This window comes from Eleutherodactylus coqui, chromosome 13 (genome assembly GCF_035609145.1).
Source record: "Eleutherodactylus coqui strain aEleCoq1 chromosome 13, aEleCoq1.hap1, whole genome shotgun sequence".
NCBI classification, from domain to species: Eukaryota; Metazoa; Chordata; class Amphibia; order Anura; family Eleutherodactylidae; genus Eleutherodactylus; species Eleutherodactylus coqui.
The window spans coordinates 65,348,081-65,364,732 of NC_089849.1; positions in this window are offsets into that span (position 1 = coordinate 65,348,081).

The window sequence follows — 16,652 nt, forward strand, 5'->3', positions numbered from 1 at the left end:
TAAAGGAGACTCAGATGCCAGTACTTCTACCCATTTTCACAATTCTGAAACGCATTCTAAAACCAAAGATTGGTTTGAAGCAGGAGGTGTCCCAAAAATAGCTACCACAGGTATACAGTGAACCTGTCAAAGTCACATTAAATCAGTTACGCTTCCTTTGATCACTTCAATCCAGTATCTCGGATAACTCTGGTAAAACGACAGCTAATACATGCCGACCAGCGATGACCCCCAGGGATGCGTGCGTTTATCAAACCCAAACCGCCAGTTTACCGCTCAGGGTATTTTATGTCCACTTTAATCCAAAAATAGACAGTGTACAATGAGTTCTGTCGTGCTATACAGTGCTGATCAGAATTCCAATGCCCATTCCACCTCCATCACAAAATTGTCAGGAGCCACAAATGTGCCATAAAGTGAACTCAGATGCTAGTACTTCTAACCATCTGCACAATTCAGCAACGCATTCTAAAACCAAAGATTGGGTTGAAGCAGGAGATGTCACAAACGTTGCCACCACAGGCATACAGTGAAACTGTCAATGTCTCATTAAATCAGTTACGCTTCCTTTGATCGCTACAAGGACAGTGGGACACATGAAGACATTTGAGTGGCCAAAGCAGGACAATTAATTCTGTCTAGGTGTCAGATAGCTGGACACTGCGCTGCAAAACATTTGTGGACTCTGTGGGCATATGATGCTGGAACCAGCACGTTTGCTGAACTGTGGTGGTGAACCTCTTCAAAATTGGGGGCCAGAACCTGGAGGTAGCCCTCCGAAAAAATTGTTTTGACAGAGGCTGGAGGCAGCCCTGGTAAAAAAAAAATGTTTTTAAAGAGCCTATGGGGCCCTCTGCAGAATTGGCTGTTCAGCATGCTGACATGCGGATTTAGGAGGAGGAGGATTAGGGAAGGATAGACCAAGCCACTTCTATCAATGGGACACACACTTGGGCCTATTATGCAGATGCTTTCAGCAAAAAACGAATAAAAGAATGAAAAATGAGCCACAAACGTGGGCATAAGGGGAACTCAGATGCCAGTAGTTCTACACAACTCCACAATGCAACAACCCAATCTACAACAAAACATTTTTTTACCCAGAGTGCAGGTGAACCCCTGAAACATTTGTTAACCAAGAGTATAGGTAAACCCTTGAAAGATTTGTGTACCAAGAGTATAGGCGAACCCCAGAAACATTTGTGCACCAAGACTATATAGGCGAACCCCTGAAACATTTCTTGACCAACAGTATAGGAGAACCCTAGAAACAATTGCTTTACCAAGAGTATAGGCTAACCCTGGAAAAATTTGGGTACCAAGAGTATAGGCGAACCCCTGAAACATTTGTGTACCAGAGTATAGGCAAACTCCTCAAAGATTTGTGTACCAAGAGTATAGGCAAACCCCTGAAACTGTCTTGTTCCAGGAGTATAGGTGAACCCCTGAAACATTTTTGTACCAAGTGTATAGGCGAACCCCTGAAATATTTGTATTCCAAAAGTATAGGCGAACCCCTGAAACTGTTGTGTTCCAAGAGTATAGGCGAGCCCCTGAAATATTTGTGTACCAAGAGTATAGGCGAACCCCTCAAAAATTTGTGTACCCAGAGTCTGAACCCTGGAAACTTTTGTGTTCCAAGAGTATAGGCGAACCCCTGAAAAATTTGTTTACAAAGAGTATAGGCGAAGGCCCAAAAATTTGTTTGGTAAGAGTGTAGGTGAACCCCTGAAAAATTTGTGTACCAAGAGTATAGGCGAACTCCTCAAAGATTTGTGTACCAAGAGTATAGGCAAACCCCTAAAACTGTTGTGTGCCAGGAATATAGGCGAACCCCTGAAACATTTACGTACCAAAAGTATAGGCAAACCCCTGAAACTGTTGTGCTCCAAGAGTATAGGCGAACCCCAGAAACATTTGTGTACCAAGAGTATAGGTGAACCCCTGAAATATTTGTGTACCAAGAGTATAGGCGAACCCCTCAAAAATTTGTGTACCCAGAGTAAAGGCGAACCCTGGAAACTTTTGTGTTCCAAGAGTATAGGCGAACCCCTGAAAAATTTGTTTACAAAGAGTATAGGCGAAGGCCCAAAAATTTGTTTGGTAAGAGTATAGGTGAACCCCTGAAAAATTTGTGTACCAAGAGTATAGGCGAACTCCTCAAAGATTTGTGTACCAAGAGTATAGGCAAACCCCTAAAACTGTTGTGTGCCAGGAATATAGGCACACCCCTGAAACATTTATGTACCAAAAGTATAGGCAAACCCCTGAAACTGTTGTGCTCCAAGAGTATAGGCGAACCCCTGAAACATTTGTGTGCCAAGAGTATAGGCGAACCCCTGAACAATTTGTTTACAAAGAGTATAGGCAAACCCCAGAAACATTTTTGTACCAAGAGTATAGGTGTACTCCTGAAAAATTTGTTTACCCAGAGCGCAGGTGAAACCCAGAATTTTGTTTTTTTTAAATACAGCTTGTACTTGCATGCTGGTTTAGGAGGAGGAGGAAGATCAGAGAAGGATAGACCAGCCTACTTCTCCCCTTTTTTGGGGTGATAGAGGGTGCATGGTTCTCCTGTTCCAGCATAAAGAATCTTTATGTTACGCTGCTTTCCACCGGTGGAGAAGAGAAATCAGGGGCAATCCAGGCCTTGTTCATCTTAATGAGTGTAAGCCTGTCCGCGCTGTCGGTTGACAGGCAGGTACACTTATCCATGATAATCCCCTCAGCAGCACTAAACACCCTCTCTGATAATATGCTAGCGGCAGGGCAGGCCAGCACCTCCAAGGCGTACAGCACAAGATCGTGCCACATGTCCAGCTTTGATACCCAATAGTTGTATGGAGCAGAAGGATCACGGAGGACATTGGTACAGTCGGCTATGTACTCCCTCACCATCTTTTTACAGTGTTCTCTCCTACTCAGCCTAGACTGGGAAGTGGTGACACAGTCAGGCTGGGGAGCCATAAAACTGGCAAAGGTCTTGGAGAGTGTTCCCCTTACCTGTGCTGGACATGCTGCCTCTTCCCCGCTTCTCCCCTGCTAGTTGGCCCACTGAACTATGTCCTCTACTGCTAGTGTTGTCAGATGGGAACTTTAGTATCAGCTTTTCCTCCAGGGCCTTGTGGTATTGCATCAGTCTCGTACTCCTTTCCTCTTCGGGAAACAGAATGGAAAGGTTCTCCTTATACCGTGGGTCGAAAAGGGTGAACACCCAGTAATCTGTGTTGGCCACAATGCGTCTAACGCGAGATTCACGGGAAAGGCAGCTTAACATGAACTCAGCCCTGTGTGCCAGAGTCCTAGTAGGCAACACATCGCTGTCCTCACTGGGAGAATGACTTTCAGTCCCCTCCTCCTCTTCAGCTCATACACGCTGAACAGATGTAAAAGAAGTAGCATGGGTACCCTCTGCAGTATGGGCAGCAGTCTTTTCCCCCTCTTCCTCCTCCTGCTCCTCCTACAATACGCACTGAGAAACAGGCGTGGGGGTGGTCTGGCTATCAAGCGACATATGGTCATCCCCCATCTCTTGTTCCATCTGCAAAGCGTCGGCCTTAATGGTTAGCAGCGACCTTCTCAGCAGCCAAAGCAGAGGGATGGTTATGCTGATAATGGCCGCATCGCCGCTCAGCATTTACGTTGACTCCTCAAAGGTTCCTAACACCTGACAGATATCAGACATCCATGTCCAATCCTCTGTGAAGAACTGCGAGGCTGACTATCACTCTGACGGCCATGTTGCAGCTGGTATTCGACAATGGCTCTACGCTGCTCATAAGCCCTGGCCAACATGTGCAATGTTGAATTCTAGCACATGGGCATGTGGCACAGCAATCAGTGAACTGGCAACTAGAAGCACTATTGAAGTGTCCTGAGGGTGCCAGTATCTGTGGTGGACTTTCTGAAATGTGCGCACACACGACACACCTTGCTGAGCAGCCCAGACAAATTGGGATAGTTTTTAAGAAAGCACTAAACCACCAGATTGAACATGTGGGCCAGACATGGCACGTGTGTTAGTCTGCCAAGCTGCAGAGCCGCCACCAGGTTACGGCCATTGTCACACATGACCATGCCTAGTTGGAGGTTCAGAAGCGAAAGCCACAGATCTGACTGCTCCGTCAAACCCTGTAACAGTTCTTGGGCAGTGTGCCTCTTGTCTCTTAAGTTCAGGAGTTTCAGCACGGCCTGTTCTGAATCTCTCCTTTTCCTGGAGTGACCAGGAGGGGGGGAAGGAGGAGCAGCCTAAGGTTGCAGAGGTCCAGTGCCTTGGCTAGCATGAGTGGACTGCGTGGTACACTGGGTGTTGGATAAATTACTTGCTGCGTTATCCGCTATGCACGTCATTACCTGATTGCACTGTTGTGCTTTTAATAATGGTCTACCATGCGGTCCTGCAAAATGTGAGATGAAGCTAGGGAGCGTAGATACACGGCGCTCTACTAGTCTCTCAGCAGCAAGCACAGTTTTAGCCTGCCCAGGACCTCATTCTCTGCCCACACCCTCATTCGGACGCCCACGTCCACGCCCTCGACCTCAACCCTTACCCCTAGTCTTCATCATGTTGGATAATGCACTTGGACAAAATGCTACGCAAAATGCAAGTTATTTTGTGTACACTTATAGGTCACAATAGACACAATGAACAGTGTATACTGTTGTTAGATAGCGGAGATTGGCAGCAACCAGACACGGGTATATACCGTACGCTTTCAGCAGGCCCAAATAAATTTTAAACAGTGTATACTGTTGTTAGATAGCGTAGATTCACAGCACCCAGACACGGGTATATACCATACGCTTTCAGCAGGCAAAAAAAATGAAAAAAAAAAGAATTATAGGAGTTTTGTTACTTCCTATCTAGTCTGTGTACACCACTAGCAGTATACTGCATAAAACCTGTAACAGTATGCAGTATACAGTCGGGATGCTTGAGAAAAAAATTGTGTGCACTACTGATCTCAGCCAGCCAAAATGCTGATGCACACAATGAGAGGAGACTGTTGGGTTGTTGGAGCAAGGATCCCTGCCTAACTGCAACCTGTACCCTACACTATCGCTTTCCCTATAGCAGCAGCTCTATCCCTCAGCTCATGCAGCGGGCGTGTGAGGCGAGCCTCAGGTGACCAGAGTTTTAATACTCAGAGGTCACCTGATCAGCCCAGCCAGTCACTGCTAAGGATGTGCACACGGTTGGCACGTCACAGCAGGAAGTGGAAAAGCTTTCCCTGCATGTTTATTGGCTAAAACATGGCGCTAAACATGCGGGGAGGGGAGATGAAATTTACTCGAGCACCGCATGGTGCTCGCTCGAGTAACGAGTGCCTTCGAGTGTACTAATGCTCGAATGAGCATCAAACTCAGACGAGCATGCTCGCTCATATCTAGGACTTATTCTTAAGGGGTTAAAAAGGGCCTATCACCCCACTGACATGTCTGTTTAACTAAATAATTGTGTTCCCTTTAAGGGAATATTCACACCAGTGATTTGCATGCTCCAGTTCTGTTCTTTATGATATGGATGGAACTTAGAAAAAGAACACATTAATTTAAAACTGTTAATTTAGATGAGTGATTTTTCTCTTGGATCTATGGTCTGACATGGAAAGATCCTATTTTTGGGCAATTCCTGTTTACTTCTTTAAGATTCACCTATTATTTCCTATGGGAGCCTGAAAAAAATGCATCGCACTCGCATGTAAATGCGATTTTTATGCAAATGCAATCCAAATTTTTACTATTGAAAGAACATGTGCCTGAAAATCGCGATTGCAATAATGTGATGTGATGCAATTATCTCACAAAATGCATCACAATCAAAAATTGCAGGTTTACAAGTGCAACTTTGTCCAACTTCTCAAATCAATATGGCACTCGTCTGTGTGAATGCAACCTAAGGGCTCTTTCACACGGACGCTGCGATTTTCAGCCGTTCGCATCACAGCCGAAAATCGCATGAGTGAGAGGCATCCATGACCAAGTCACTGCTGCATCTCCCGTTTTCTTGCCCATTCAGATGGCTGCAGACCAGAATATCATCGGTCGAGGGAAGAGAGTTCAGCTGTCCTCCCCTTGCTGGTTGCTGGCAAAGGGAGAGGGCAGGAGCTTAGCAGAGCTAGTGAGCTAAACTCACTCTCCGCCCCTTGCCAGCTACCAGCAAGGGGAGAGGGCGGGACAGAGCTAGCTCCTTCTCCACCTTCCCCAGCCTATGGGAGCTGTTGGCAAGGGGAGGAGGAGGGACTTTAGCAACGCGAGCCGCTGCTAAACTCCCTCCCACCTCCCTCTTCCCAGCAGCTGTCATAGTCTCCCATAGAGTCTATGAGATCAGCTGACATATTCCCGCAAAAGATAGGAAAAGTCCTATCTTTTCCGGTCACACGTAAAAGAGCGGATTTTTCGGCTGGCCGATTTTACGCAGGCGAAAATCTCCCATCTAATCAAATGCATTGGAATCCAATGTTTCAATAGTCGCGATAAAACGTTTGTGTAAAAGAAGCCTAATGCAACAATTTTGCAGAATCTTTTTTACAACTGTGTTTTCTGCCGCTGCTCTGTTATTCCTCCTAGAAATGTATAAATAAATTACCCAAATTTATGAATAAAATGCACACACAGGGAGAGGCCTAACTAGACAGTTCGGTGGAAAGAAGCCAGCGCGGCGCTACTGCTGTGATTCTTCTCCCTGTTCTCTGCTACTTTTAAAAATCTGTTTGCTCTAAAACCCTGCAGCATTTATAAGTACAACATAGATGTCTATAGTGTGCATGTTTGTGGAGAATTTAGGCTGCCTGTAGTTCAAGCAGCATAAAATGTTTGACAGATTCCCTTTAACTACAGCAGCCAGATCTTATTTTGTAATGAAAGTGACAAAAAACAGATTGGACAATTAATATATTAAAGGGAATCTGTTTGGATATGCTGTATATACTGCAGCCATCATGTAATAGAGCAGGGGGATTTGAGCAGATTGATATATAGTTTTATGGGAAAAGATTCAGTATAACTTGTATTTTATTCATTTATATCTCTGCACATTGTAATTGGAACAGTCCAATGGGCGGTCATATCAGCTATCAGACAGCTGTCAATCACCACCCATTGAACTGTTCCGCTCACAATGGGCAGAGATATAAAGGAATAAACTACAATTTATACTGAATTTTTCCCCATAAAACTATATATCAATCTGCTCAGCATCTCATACTCTACAACATACTTGTCGTCGCTTTTCAGTCGTGACTGCGTCGTGGCATGGTGGCCTTGCCGCAGGCCAAGACTTGTCACCTTGTTATACCGGACAGTGGTTAATGCACTATGTACAGAGATTGCTGGATGCTGTCTCTCTATGCTGATGATTGGTCATTCCTGGGAGAAGGTTGTGGTTCTCTAGTGGCTCTGCCAATCTTCAGGTGTGGAGAGCTTTATATTCTTACCCCTCCCTTACCGCTGCGTATTCCTAAGAGGAGTTGTTGGAGATTGGTGTTTTTCTGTGCTGGGTGTATTGCTACTTATCCAGATAAGTGCTGTGGTTTCCTTTTCAATTGTATTTCTGTTTTCATTTTTGTATTGCTTTGCTGTGTTGGTTCATCTATCCAGGGGCTCCTATAGGGACAATCAGAGCCCAGGAAGAAGTCAGTGGGGCTGCCTTTATCGAGGCGATGACTCCACTTTTAGGCAGGGACCCCTCCCCTTCCTGATAAGTTAGGGCCAGGCTTCCTACTCCCTGGAGTTATACTATATCCAGCAGTGTGTACGTAATCCTGCGCCCGTGCTGAGCGTGGTGCTCTTGTGCCACACGGGCTTCACACTCATTAATATTCCTGGTGTGGCGTGCAGTGTCCTACTGTGCATAGTGTTAACAACTGCAGCAAATGTGAACATCACCCTGCGTCCGTACTAGTCTTGTGCTCGTGTGTCACACGGATGTGACAATACTACTGACTGCAGTTTGGACAGCATGTTCAAGCTAACAGATTCCCATTAAGCAACCAAAACAGTTTGACTCAAATTGCCATTGACTAACATTTAAATCTCTTGTTAAAAAGTTTGCACCCTAACTCAACCATCCGCTAAAAATGCAAGTAGAGAAACACAGACAATATGCAACTAGGCTTTCCGTACTTTCAATTCTAAACCCAGTTCAATGAAGAACATTGAGGCTGCAGCACCTTTAAGACAAGCTTGCTTATTGTAATTCAAGGGAAAGAGAATCTTAAGAGGTTGAGCACTTCTTGTTTTACTCTTGTATGAGCAGCTGTTTCCCAACATCAGAGCAAAAGCAGAAGGGACCATACTTGCACCAAATGGTTCTCTCAGCCCCGAGGCTTTTCCTGGCTTAGTAATTTTAAGATGAATCATAGAATTTGTTGTACACACAGACCTTGTCCTTGGAGACGCTTCTATCTCTGTATGCTTAAACAAGCAAAATTGCATTTTTAATTATTCTGCTTTCCCTGGGGTGATTGTTCCTTTGTGAAGAAAGAAGGTGCACTGGTGAATAATTAATTAATTGTGTTTGTGTATTGTTTAATTAGTTCCAAAAGCAATCAATAATGAATCAAAAATTAGCAGACCATGTTTATAATTCTGAATCACATATATATGCAAAAGAAAAAAAAACCACATTCACTAATTCTGGAGGGATGGCTATCTGGTCTTGCATTATTATTTTTTGCAGTGAGCACGGAATTCAGATTGACTTACATGGAAGGAGGCAATGATACAAAGAAGCCATTGCCAGTTCAACAAGTACTTGCCGTCATAATGTTTAAAGTGGTATTCCCATCGTAAATATTTATGGCTTATCCCCTGGATGTGCTAGAAACATCTGATAGATGGGGTTTCTAATTCTGGGGCTCACAATTATACCCCAAACTGGTTCCCCACTATCCTACTGGCTGATTTCCACTGCCAGCAGTGCTGGGATTATGGAATTTGGCTGTTTACAGAACTCCCATAGAAGTGAATGGGAGTTGCCTAAATAAATTACAGGAACTGTGCAACTCGCTGTACTAGACATCAGTGGCTGTGGCTTACAGACAAGTAAGTATTCTCTTCTCAGCCATGATTAGCTGAGATGTGTATACACCTTTAAACTGTGTTCACATCTCTTTCCAGTCAAAGTGACACAACACAACAGAAACCCAACTGATCCCCATTGTGGTTAATGGAGTCCATCATGAGCTCTGGGTGATGGATTTGGCACTGCCATTCTTTTCATTTTTTCTGTTCTTATGGCTGAACAGAAAAAAAAGGAAAAATTGATGGTGTGAATCCAACAGTAATGACAAGATTCACAGACATTGGAAAACAGCACTAAACAACATTAGTAAGTTATGTTTCGGTGGGATATACTTAAAGGAAATCGGAATTGTAACTTGAACTTTTTACAAATCAAATTTTATTAATTTTTCAATAAACACAAATGTATACAAAACCAAGTAGTCTGATATCTCTAGAAAAACAGAAACAGATATCACCATGTTAGCACTATCAACAATTCAGCTTATCGGGTGATATTGCGCGAGATAAAACACTATATCCCGATAAAATACTAACAATGAATTAAACACAAAAGAGGGGGGGGAGGGGGGGAATGGAAAGAGGGGGGAGGACAAGGGGGGTGGGGGGATGGCCTTAGGATATGGTGAATCCCTGCCTATAAATAGAAAATAGTCAGATAGTAGGTGTACCTCTTCTCGTTAGTCCCACAACGCCAGGAGCCGAACCTCGCGCCATGGTGCCCAGGTTACGATAAACTGGTCATACGTGTTGTTTGTCCAGCTGTGCAGTTCCTCCATAGAGTATAGGTTATCGACTCTCTCCCTCCATTGACCCAACGAGGGGGGGGTGTTTTGCAGCCAAAGACAGGGGATTAGTGATTTAGCTGCGTCTAAAAGTAGGGCTATCAGTTTGTTCCTTTTAGGGTGAAAGTGTGTCTGTGGCCTCCATAGAAAAACTAGGTCTGGTGAGATTGTCGTCTTTGGGGAAATCTTCCTGATAATTGTGTCTACTCCCTTCCAGAAGGGGGTCAGGCGCGGGCAAGACCACCATATGTGTAAGTATGTCCCCTCTCCGGCCCCACATCTCCAGCAGGTGTTCTGGGTGGCAAGCTTGCGGTCAAAAAGCCACTGGGGGGTCCTATACCACCTTACGAGCAATTTGTAATGTGCCTCTTGGGCTATGATGCAAGGGGACAGGCCGAATGACGTGCCCAGGATTGATCTAGACTCTTCTGCATTAATGCGTATACCCAGTTCCCTCTCCCATGAGGAGAGGAAGGCTGGCCTGCATGAATGTCCTGGGGAGACAAAGTTCCTCCTGAGGTATGAGATGCTTTTTTGGGACGTTTTATTTCCCAGCCAGGCCCTCTCAAAGGGAGTATGGGGTCTCGTGGATTTAAATTTATTGAGGAAAACCCTTAGCGTGCCCGCTACCTGGGCCCTCTCTAAGAATGTGAAGTTCTCTTCAGGTCGCAGTAACTGAAGAATGCTGTTCGGATCGCAATGAGCTATGGCCTGTAAGCTATCAACATGAAGGGGCCTGAGTTTCTCCCACACTGGCGCTCTGTCCCCTCTCGACAAAGGATTCAGTATGTTCGGTACGGAGGACAACGGTGACATTGGAGAAGGGGCCGGAGCTAGTGTCTCTCTAAGCCTGTCCCAGACCTCGCAGGGGCCCCTAAGTAGCGGACTGTAGTTTCTGGACTGATAGCGTGCTCTCACTGGAAACCATAGGTCGTCATCTAAGGAATGCCTGTTGTAACCTTCCGCCAGGCTCACAAGAAGCTTATCCCCCTCCCTCTGAGTAAGGTCCCACCAGTAACGGAGTTGGGATGCTTTGTAGTAGTCGCAGAGGTTGGGGAGATCAATGCCGCCCTCTTTACGGCCCCTTATCATAAGGCAATGTGCCAGTCTCGGTCTCCTCCACCTCCACACAAAGCTCGAAAAAGCCGCTCGGAGCTCTTTGAAAAAGCTCGAGGGGAGATGGATAGGGAGCATCCTGATCTTATATAAAATGATGGGGAGAATGTAGGTTTTAATGATATTTTTTCTCCCAAACCACGACACACACGGTATGTCGTAGGATTTGAGGAGCTGTTTGACCCTGTCGGTAAGGGGGGAAAAATTCACATCAAATAGATCTTCCGCTCTCTTAGTTAATTTGATACCCAAGTACTCTAGGTAAGAGGGTGCCCAGACCAAGGGCGAGTCGGATCTTATTTGCTCAAACTGCGCTGATGGGATGGAAATGTTTAATGCCGTCGACTTTGCTAAATTAATCTTGAAGTTTGATATTCCGCCGAATTCATCCAGGATTTCTAGTAATCTGGGTAAGCTTTTCTGGGGATCGGTAACTATGAATACTGCATCGTCCGCGAAAGCCGCCACTGAAAGTTGTTGTCCACCAATGTCTAGGCCCTTGACTCCCATGTCCTGTCTTATTCTCAACAAGAGAGGCTCCAATGACAGAATAAAAAGGGAGGGGGAGAGGGGACACCCCTGCCGAGTACCATTTTTTATAAGGAAGGGAGGAGAGAGAATCTCGTTTACCCTCAATCTTGCGTGAGGGCACGTATAAAGCGAGAAAATCGCTTGGATAAACTGTGTTGGAAAATTAAATCTATGCAGCACCCTCTCCATGTATAGCCAGTCCACCCTGTCGAAAGCCTTTTCGGCGTCAGTACCTACTAAGGCAAGCGGGATCTTCTGGTGTTGAGCGTATCTGGCCGCATGGAGGAGCCTGAGACAGTTATCTCTCCCCTCCCTCCCCTTGACGAAACCTGCCTGCTCTCTGTCTATCAAAGAGGGCACCCAGGGAGCCAGTCTGTTTGCAAGCAGTTTCGCCCAGAGCTTCATATCTTGATTGATCAGAGATATGGGGCGGTAGTTCCCACATAGTTCGGGATTTTTGTTGTCCTTCTGAATTAGGACAATGTGGGCTTCCATGGCTTGTCTCGGCAGGGGCGCCCCTCCCATCAGGTCATTGAACAGGGTCGAAAGTCTCGGGCCAAGCACTTGAAGGAAGGTTTTATAATATTTGAGAGGGAAACCGTCAGGGCCCGGACTTTTATTCGGGGGACTGGACGCTATCAAGTCTTCAACTTCTGATATTGTTACTTGGTCAGTCAACGAGGAAGTCTTAGCCGAGTCGAGTTTAGGCATTCTAATCTGTCCCAGGAACCCATCTATCAGGACGGCCATGTCCCGCGGAGGGGGAGCATCACTGTCTTTTCTTATGTTATATAAGCTCGAGTAATATTTTCTGAATTCCTCCGCAATGTCTATGGAAGAAGTCATTACTACCCCCTCCGGGGATCTGATGGCCCCGATCGGGGTCTTGGCCCGGGATTTTTTGATCAAAGCTGACATGAGTCTGCTGCCTCTGTTACCTTGGGCATATATCTTGTGTCTGAAATTCAATTGTTTCTTGTTGAATTTGGTGTTTAATAATAATTTCAGGTCGGCTCTGACTTCCGCTAGCTTACTCAGATTTTGTTTTGTTTGGGACAGTTTCGCAGAGAGCTCCAGTTTAGCAATTTGAGATAATTTATCGTCTACGGCTTTCTGCAGACGCTTTTTGACCCGGGAGCCCAGGTCAATCAGCAGGCCTCGCATGTAGGCCTTGTGGGCCTCCCATACCATCGGGGAGCTGGTCTCCTCTACTGAGTTAAGGAGGAAGTACTCCTCGAGCTGCTTAGACAGGTATTCCCTGTCCTCAATTTGGTCAAGGAGGGAAGTGTTCAGGGACCATCTCCACTCTTTGACACATGGGTGTAGTGGGCGAATCGTCACATGCACGGGGGCATGATCCGAGATTGTCATAGTATCTATATCAGCTCTGGTCAAAGTCGCGAGGAGGGCGGAAGAGATCAGGACGTAGTCCAGCCTTTGGTATGTTGAGTGTATCGAGGATAGGAACGAGAAGTCCTTCGTGGTGGGGTTTAGAAAGCGCCATGCGTCCACTAAGTCGAGTTCCCGAATCCGTCTACCCAACTTCCTCAGTTTTCCCTGCGAGATCTGGGACCGGCCCGAGGACGAGTCCAGCACCGGGTTAAAGGTAACGTTAAAATCCCCCGCCAAGATGATCTGTCCTACGCTAAAGTTTTTCAAAATATCTAGCTGCTTTAGTAACCAGGGTATCTGATCTATATTAGGGGCGTATATGTTCGCGAGGGTAATCTTAGTGTTGTTCAAGGTGCCTCTCAGGTAAAGGACTCTGCCCTCCTCGTCCCTGAATTGAGCCTCCTCCACAAAGTTGACCGATCTGTGTAGAAATATGGAGACTCCCTTCGAGGCCGACGAGGGGTGAGTGCTGTGGTATGTAGTAGGGAAGCACTTCCCCGGAAGGGAGAAAGATTTGCCTCCCCTATAGTGGGTCTCTTGGAGGAAGAGAATCCTTGTACCGTACCTTTTCAGAAGTAACTCCAGGTCGTGGCGTTTTTGTGGCGAGTTGAGGCCCCTGACGTTGAAGGAGGTAAGGCGCAAACCGCTCATATTAAGACTCCTGTTCTGAGAGAAAGAGGGATCGAAAATTACTGACAGTTATAGGACCTCTTACTCGCGGGTGACAGGTCAAAGGGACTCACACGGGGCTCCTCTGTGAAAGCACCACCTTAGACAAGGGAGGGGTAGCCAGTCGGATTGGGGGGGGAATAGGAAAGAGGGGGAGGCGAGAAGGGGGGGGGTTTGGGAGAGGGTGTGCACCAGTCACACTTGTAGAAATACGAGCTAGATTCCCTGTCCAGGGAAACTCGACCTCAAGTGTATCTAGTGGACAACCGACAGTGATTGAGCAGATATGCTCAGTATCTGGGGACGGAATTCCGAAGTCCCGGGGAGTCGCAGACTCTGACGGGAGTACGGAATAAATGCAGCTGCCTGGACAGTACAAGCAGTCACCCAGCGGCTCCTCTGGAAAAAGGGCGGGTGGGATAACACCCGCTAACAAAAAAAGCAGACAAGTAGATATTATGCAACGGCATAAGCCCCTATATAATGCATTATGGTGCAATCATGAAAATATTGAAACATTAGCAAAAGTAACACCAGTGGCACTATTAGGACTAATACTAATACTTCTATACGGGCAAAACTTCAAGGTCGTAGTCACCAGTCCCATGTCATGAGCCGGGGAGGGGGGTGCAGGGGAATAGAGACCTTCAGCGTCTATCTGGAACAGATCTTTACCCTCCGACTCGGCCTTGGAAAAATATTGCTTCATAAATCTGGAGAAAGAACGTAATAAAGAAAAAACGTAATAAAAACAACCAGTAACAGGTCCGTGAATGCAAGCCCAGCAACAGGGCGGGAGCAAGACCCCCTCAGTAAGCAGACACTGTAGATGGAGCTAGGTCTGCCTCTGGGGTATGCTCCGCTTCCGGACAAACATGGTAAATGGGTCGAATGAGCACTATCATTAGGATCACGGGTCCTGACGTGGCTTCTTCTTCCTCCCCTTAGGGGATTTGGAGCAACTTGCTACCAGCCAGTCCCCAGGGTCCTCAAGCGGTTGGAACTGGATCGGGTCTGGAATTGATTGCCAGTTTGGAAGATCAATAGGCTCGATATCCAGAAGCTCCCATAAATTATGCATTTCCTCCTGGGTGCGGATGTTGATTCGCTTGCCCTGGATAGTGATGCTAATTCCAAACGGAAACAACCAAGCGTAGCGTAGCTCCCTGGCTTTGAGGATCTCTAGGAGCGGGCGCAGAGCCCGGCGTTTAGCGAGGGTAGACGGTGCCAGGTCCTGGAAAATCCGGATCAGCGAGTCTGAATATTTCAGGTCTCCGTGCATTCTGGCTTCCCTCAGCACTGCAGTCGTATCTGGAAATGCAAGCAGCTTGCAAACTACGTCTCTGGGGGGTTCCGCATTGCCAGGAGGGGGTCTAAGAGCTCTGTGAATTCTCTCGATATTGATGTCGGATGCCCTCTCTTCACCCAACAGAATAGCGAAGATTTCCTTGGCAACTTTCGCTAAACATTCGCTCGCGTAAGATTCGGGGATACCCTTTAGGCGCAAGTTGTTGCGCCTATTTTTATTCTCCAAATCTTCTTGGAGTAGGAGCACTCTGTTGAGATGCAAGTGCTGATCTTTAACTGCTTGCTCCAGTTGCAGGGAATGTGATACTATGGCAGCGGAAGAAGTCTCTAAGTCCTCTACTCTGTGGCCCAACTGCTTCAGTTCGTTCTTTATCTCAGACAAGTCTGAGCTGATGGGGCGCAGTGCTTGGGAGAGTAAGCTTTTCATAAACCCTCTGGAGACAGACTCACCCTCCTCTCCGTCCGAGGGCAGCTCTTTTTCTTCCTCTGTGCTGGATGCAGGGATGAGCTCACGTGCCGGCGCCATCTTGGCTGGGGGACGCGGGGACCGGGCCTGCCGTTCTCTAAAGAAGCGCTGGACGTCTGCCTGCACTTTGGCCGGTCGAGGGGTTCCCTGCAGGTCTGTGCTTCTTTCCCTTGAGGTCTTGCCCATTTTTGAGGCTGTTTGCCGTTGCTGTGAGGCTCCGTGGGTCACTGCCTGTGGGAGCGCGGCTCTCAGTCAGCCATCTCGCTCGGCGTCCAGGCTCCGCCCCAACTTGAACTTTTTAGACACCGTTGCAAAATCTTGAATTGGGCCACATTGTCTACTTATTTAGGAGTTGGACCTATAAGCCTCCTAGGTAACCAGACCCTTGTGCAACTGTTACCTCTGCATCCCTTATAGTTACACTCCAGAAGGGAATCTCTCTGCTCCCTACTGATGCCCAGGCAATGGGCAATACAGTATATTGACAGATATGCTGATGTCACTGAGGGCTGTCTATTGTGAGCGTATGGTCACTGCGTATTATGCATACAGTTTTTGCGCGTAATACGCATTGCCCATCTCCCATATACTCCCATGTTGCTGCTCACACAAGTTGCGCAAAGCAGGCACACAAAAAATATTGCAGCATGTTCTATCTTGGCATGGATTACCCCCGTATACATGCCAAGATGGTGACTTTGGATTGGCAGCATGCGGAAAGTATGCATGCAAGGTGGGCAGCTAGTTACGGCCGTGTGAAGCCAGCCTTATACTAATTGGTTCAGCAGTTTTGAAGAACTTACATTTCAAAGTTTACAGCACAGGCAGAGTGGAGGCCACTCCAGCTCATTAATATTTATGTATTCACTACTTCCCCCACCAGTCCACTGATAGGCCTCTCTGCATTATTGTGCATACAGAAAGAAGTGTGAATCAGCAACAGAGGGCCAAATGATGAAGTGAAGACGTGATTATTAATGAGCCTCATCAGAGTCCTTTCTGCTCGTTTGCAAACTTTGAATTTTAGATAGTACCCTCCTGATAGATTCTTCTGATTAGTGGGTCTCCCATCCGTCAGGCCCCCAATGATCGAGGGCTTATTCCCTATCTTGTGGATAGGGGGTAAGTTAATTCCAAAGGGCAGCCACTTTAATGCTTCGCTAGGAGTATTTTTTTAGTCTTATTTTTACTCTGCATATCTTCAAAGCGAGAGGCTTCTGTGGAACTAATTTGTCTTTACCTATAGCTTTCAGTTTATTATGCCACTGAGCTCTGAAGAATTGATTGTTACTGTTCTAGATTATCTAGAGGGCCCTTCACAGCTTATTAAGTGCCATTTGTCACCATCCAAATGTTGAATA